The sequence below is a fragment of the Bison bison genome, unplaced genomic scaffold, assembly GCF_000754665.1.
Source record: "Bison bison bison isolate TAMUID 2011002044 unplaced genomic scaffold, Bison_UMD1.0 scf7180017858201, whole genome shotgun sequence".
Taxonomy (NCBI): Eukaryota; Metazoa; Chordata; class Mammalia; order Artiodactyla; family Bovidae; genus Bison; species Bison bison.
Window position 1 is genome coordinate 98,696 of NW_011488774.1, and position 6,299 is coordinate 104,994.

The following is a 6,299-nucleotide window of genomic DNA, read 5'->3' on the forward strand; positions in this document are numbered from 1 at the left end:
AATAAAGCTGACACTGTTTCCACTGTTTCCCCATCTATTTCCCATGAAGTGATGGGACCGGATGCCATGATCTTCGTTTTCTGAATGTTGAGCTTTAAGCCAACTTTTCCACTCTCCACTTTCACTTTGATCAAGAGGCTTTTTAGTTCCTCTTCACTTTCTGCCATAACTGACCAGAGAAGTCTAATTTAGATGCCATTTTGAAAGTTTCCCCTATTCAAATTTATTTGCTCCTTTGTTTTAGTACTTTTCTGTATTATATTTATTCTTTCTACCAGTCTGAACAGATAGGCTCCCCTTGAGGCCAAAAGAAATGAATGTCTCTACTCCTTACATATGCCTTATTCTATCTGAGAGCACTTAGTTGCCAGCAGTCCTCCAGAATGACTAATAAAATTCTAAACGTTTTTCATTATTTCATAATAAAATAATTGAGAGTATTATGTAGCACTCAGAAATAGTCATACTCTGTCTTTTCCTTCTTTAAAGATTTACCAAGTCTTTTATTGCCTAGTAAGTCTGTAAAGTGAGAAAAGCTGGGCTGGAAGAAGCACAAGCTGGAATCAAGATTGCCGAGAGAAATATCAATAACCTCAGATATGCAGATGACATCACTCTGATGGCAGAAAGTGAAGAGGAACTAAAAAGCCTCTTGATGAAAGTGAAAGAGGAGAGTGAAAAAGTTGGCTTAAAGCTCAACGTTCAGAAAACGAAGATCATGGCATCCAGTCCCATCACTTCATGGGAAATAGATGGGGAAACAGTGGAAACAGTGTCAGACTTTATTTGTTTGGGCTCCAAAATCACTACAGTTGGTGACTGCATCCATGAAATTAAAAGACGCTTACTCCTTGGAAGGAAAGTTATGACCAACCTAGATAGCATATTAAAAAGCAAAGACATTACTTTGCCAACAAAGGTCTGTCTAGTCAAGGTTACGGTTTTTCCAATGGTCATGTATGGGTGTTAGAGTTGGACTGTGAAGAAAGCTGAGTGCCAAAGAATTGATGCTTTTGAACTGTGGTGTTGGAGAAGACTCTTGAGAGTCCCTTGGACTGCAAAGAGAGCCAACCGGTCCATTCTAAAGGAGATCAGTCCTGGGTGTTCATTGGAAGGACTGATGCTAAAGCTGAAAGTCCCGTACTTTGGCCACCTCATGCGAAGAGTTGACTCATTAGAAAAGACTCTGATGCTGGGAGGGTTTTGGGGCAGGAGGAGAAGGGGACGACAGAGTATGAGATGGCTGGATGGCATCACCGACTCGATGGACATGAGTTTGAGTGAACTCCGGGAGTTGGTGATGGAGAGGGAGGCCTGGTGTGCTGTGATTCATGGGGTCACAAAGAGTCAGACACAACTTAGCGACTGAAGTGAAGTCTGTAAAGCATATAGCATATACCATAAACCACAATTATTTTGACATCAGCTTTTGCAACCCTGCTGTTCTGCTTGAAATTCTGTTTACATTCCTTTGGGATTATGAATATAATATCTTGCTTTATTTATTGAGCATACTAGTCTAGGACCTAGACTCCAGACAGTGAGCCAGTTGAACTAAGATTTAAGTTTACTTCTGTGTGTTATAATGCGTGAGAATAAATGATTTTGTCTTATGTTAGTATTCTGCTTTCATAACTGCCAAAATCACAGAGCCATTTGGAAAACATAATTAAAGAGTTGGAATAAAACTGCTTTGTGGAAAAGTGTGAAGTGATGGGACAAAATAAACCAGAGAACAAAAAGCGAAGGGGAGTTTCCTCATACTCTTCAGGCATCTTCAGTCATCCAAAAAATATTCCGCCAAGTACTAGGGCCTGATCAGTTGCTGGGGTTAAAGATGCCAACATACAAAGTTTCATTCTTCAAGGTGGAATCATATGAAGGGAACAGAAAATAAACAGGTACTCAAACAGACAGAGTAACTTTCCATAATACATGAGGGGGGCTCATTGTTCAGAGTGATATCCCACTTTTTTTTTTTTTTTAAATCTTTGCCAGGGCTAGAGTAAGAGAAAGCTAGTTCTACAGCATAGGGTAAGAAAGAAGTTCCTTTCACAGGAAGAATACATGTATAGCATTGTCCTAAATGAGAAGGGGAGCACAGAGAAGGTGAACTTTATTGAACCTGCTGTATGGTCCATTAAGCTGGTTCACATACATTTCCCACACACATTATCCCGTTTTGCAATCTCAGCACTCCCTGGGGGTTGTTGTTGTTCGGTTGCTAAGTCATGTCTGACTCTTTGCAACCCCATAGACTGCAGCACACCAGGCTTCCCTGTCCTTCACTATCTCCAGGAGTTTGCTGAAACTCATTTTCATTGAGTCATTGATGCCATCCAACCATCTCATCCTCTGTCACCCCGTGGGGGGTTACACATTTTTTTTTAACTACAAGTTCATATTACTTTGTTTTGTTTTTGTTTTTTAAGATTTATTTATTTATTTTATTTTTGTCTGGGCCGGGTCTTCGTGGTTGCCTGAGGACTTTCTTTAGTTTCGGCAAGTGGGGGCTACTCTTCCTTTGAGTGTGCAGGCTTCTCATTTCCGGGGCATCTCTGTCGTGGAGCGTGGGCTCTAGGTGAGCAGGCTTCAGCAGTTGCTGCTCACGGGCTCTAAGGTGCAGGCTCAGTAGTCGGGGCACAGGGGCTTAGTTGCTCCACGGCATGTGTGATCTTTTTGGACCAGGGCTCAAACAAGTGTGTGTTCCCTGCACTGCCAAGTGGATTCTTAACTGCTAGAAGACCAGGGAAGCCCAGGGGTTAATGTTTATGATCCTCATTATACAGATAACTAAGAGGCGAGTTGCCTGCTTAAGGTCACACCTGCTTAAGGTCACTGCCGAGCTGGGGTTGACTCCCGTGAACTCCAAGGCCACTTATGAAGATGGACGGGATATTGCCATTTTCAATCTTTAATTTTCTGTATAGGATTGTTTAGGTAGTTTCTTACCCAAAAGTAAAGGAGACGACTGTATAGGTGGCTTTCATACCTTTTTACTTAGGAGCAGAATCCAATTTTTAAACATTTTATTTCACTTTTATTTTTATGTATTTGGTGCTTACTTATTAGGTACATACATATAGGTTTCGTCTTTTTGATCACTCTCTTTGTATCATTATAAAATGTTCCTGTTTATCCCTACTAATATTTTTTTACAGTTTCTTTTGTCCAATATTAGCATGGCCACCTCAGCTTTCTTGTGATTGCCTTTTGCCTGATGTATATTTTTCCATAGAAAAAAATATACCTCAGATTTTAGATGTTGAGTTTAATCTATTATTAATGGAATCAAGTGTGTCTACTGTAGACAAGACAGTTGAATTTTGCTTTCTGTTAACCTTATGCACTTTGACTGACTTAGTTAATAATTTACAGTTAATGTTTTTACTGGTACAGTTGGATTTATGGTGCCATTTTACTTTTTGTTTTTTTGTGTTTCTCATGTATTCCCTCCCTCTAATTTTCTTTTGCTGATTTTTTTATTAGGTAAATATATTATACTATAATTTAGAAATATTTATTTAATGATCTTTCACTATGTTTGAGTTAGTTTCTTAATAGTTGCTCTTGCTTTTATCATTTTTTCCCTGCAGGCATTTTCAATTTTGAGATTTTTTTATATCATGTGGTGGCTCAGCACTAAAGAATCTGCCTGCAATGCAGGAGACACAGGTTCAATACCTGGGTGGAGAAGATCCACTAGAAAACGAAACGGCAACCCACTCCAGTATTGTTGCCTGGGACATCCTATGGACAGAGGAGCCTGGCAGGTACAGTCCATGGGATTGCGAGAGTCAGACATGACTTAGCGACTAAACCACCACCACCACATAATATATATTTACATTATATATTTATATAAAATCCTGCTTATGTTATAGTCTATGTTTCCTAATTCCAATATTGAAGTTTTATGAGCTTCTTTTGACTACCTTTTCTTTCTGCTTGTCAATGGAAACTCTATTAACTTTCAAGTTAAGAAGAAAAAGCGCATTTTATTTGAGCCACACTGAGTGTTATAATCTGGGAAGCAGGTTCTCAGAAAGCTCTGAGAACCATTCCACTTGTTAGACATCAAAGGCATAATCATATTCATTATTGAGACAAAGGGTCACACTCACTACTGATGTTTTACATAAAGTCCACCAAGGATACATGGTTCAGGTAAACATGTACAAAGCGAACAGCGAGTCACCATGACCCCTTCAGAGCTGGGGAAAAACAGTATTCTTTTAAGAAGTTACATTGCTAGCGCCAGCAGGCACTCCTATCCTTGAGGGGCTCTGGTTAATGTGTAGTGGATTGGGCTCTAGTTAATGTATAATGGAGATGTACGGTGTATATTAGGGAGGGAGAAGGCCCAAACAAACAAATAAGGAGAATTTTATGTTAAATAATTTCTTTTCCTGCCTTAAAATATAAATAAATTGTATTTTATTATACTGGTTTTCAATCACTGTCTTTTTTCCCATTTGTTCTCCATACATTTCTTGCCATGAGTTGCTCTTTTTCCTGGCACAATAATTTGGCAAATTCTTTGACACTTAGGTTAACTATAGATTTCTGTAGAGAATTTTATATCTTTCTTCCATTTTTTTTAGGTCATCACAAATCCAGGGCCATTAGAATGTAAAGTCAGGGCTTGAGGTTACTTTGGCCCAAAATAGTAAAGCAGATTTGGACTGCAAATCATAGGAGGGCTAGCCCATGGTTGCAAATCTTAAAAAACAGTTGTTTCCTCTTTTTTCTTTTCAAACGGCAAATTTCTTAAAATACTCTTGTATTAGAGGACACAGCAGATTTTGTTTTGTTTCATCCTTACCCTGAGCATGTGAGTCTTGGATCCCCATATTTTCAGCTAGAGAATGCATCATATGTTCCCCATGTGGTTGAGCTCTAGGTATCATTTCCTGTCTGTTATAGCTCATGAGCTTGAGAAAACAAAAGCTAAGATTTTTTTCAGATTGGGCAAATGCCCTAAGGATAAAAACAACTTTTCTCTCTTTTCTGTAACCACATAGATATTTTTGGTCTAAATGATTACTCTCTTGCTTGTTTCTTGACTGTATTCTTCTGGATGTTTTTATATTTTGTCTATTATTTCTAGTTATTTTTAGTGGAAGAGACAGCTTTAAAACCTAACCTATCATGTAACTGGAAATGGAGCCCACATTAACCTTTTTTTTTTTTTTTAATTTCTGCTATTTATCTTGCATCAGGACATAAGTACTGAAATATAAATCTACCTAACCCAATGCTACTCTGTGTGTTCTGCAAGCCAGTGCTGTTTTGTGAACTGTTTATTATCAGCCTAAAATAAGATACATACAAGTACTGAAAGTGAGTATAAGCTAGTAAACTTCTACCTTATTTGTCCCAGATTGACAATTGCCAAGATAAAGATGAGCATTTATATCATGTCATTGAATCTGCTAAAAAGGTTGTTTATTAGCTCTTCACAGACCAGAGATTGAGCAGCATGGTGTCTAAACTAGGATGATTTTTTGGACTTTTGCTGGAATCACATAAAAACTGATAAATGTTACATATACTCTTCCTAGAAATATGTGCATGTAAAAATATAAAATTTTATATGAAATCTCTCTCTATATATATGTATATGTATGTATATGTATATATGGACTTCCACAGTGGCTCAGATGGTAAAGAATCTGCCTGCGATGCAGAAGACCCGGGTTCAATCCCTGGATCAGGGAGATCCCCTGGTGAAGAGAATGGTTACCCACTCCAGTATTCTTGCCTGGAGAATTCCATGGGCAGAGAAGCCTGGCAGGCTATACTGTCCATGGTGTCACAAAGAGTCAGACATGACTGATATCTGAAGTGGTATAGATCTTAGTTTTTTAATCCTAGCAAGGGACAAGGTGCAAAAGAAGATTTTGAGTAATCATTTCATCATTCCACAGTGTCTGTCCACTTATTTGTGAATACAAACTGCAGAAGCCAAAGGCAGACCCTATAACAGACTATCAGGAAAATACATTGGAAGATGTTATTTATTAGTCACTTGTTCATCCAACCAAACTCCTCATCCCCAGAACCTGTACCCTCTTCCCACAGTGGAGAAGTTAATACTTACTTGCACACTTAAAGACTCTTGGTAGGAGGCTGAGACCACTTCCTTGCATAAGAGAGGCAATCTCACTTTCCCAAGTGTTCTTGCAGATGGGCAGGACATGAAGCCCTCACAGGCAGGTGACTGCATGCCAGTTCTCTGGCTCAGGACTTGGTGGCAGACAGGTTGGGACAGTGAAGAATGCATTTGGCACAGGCAG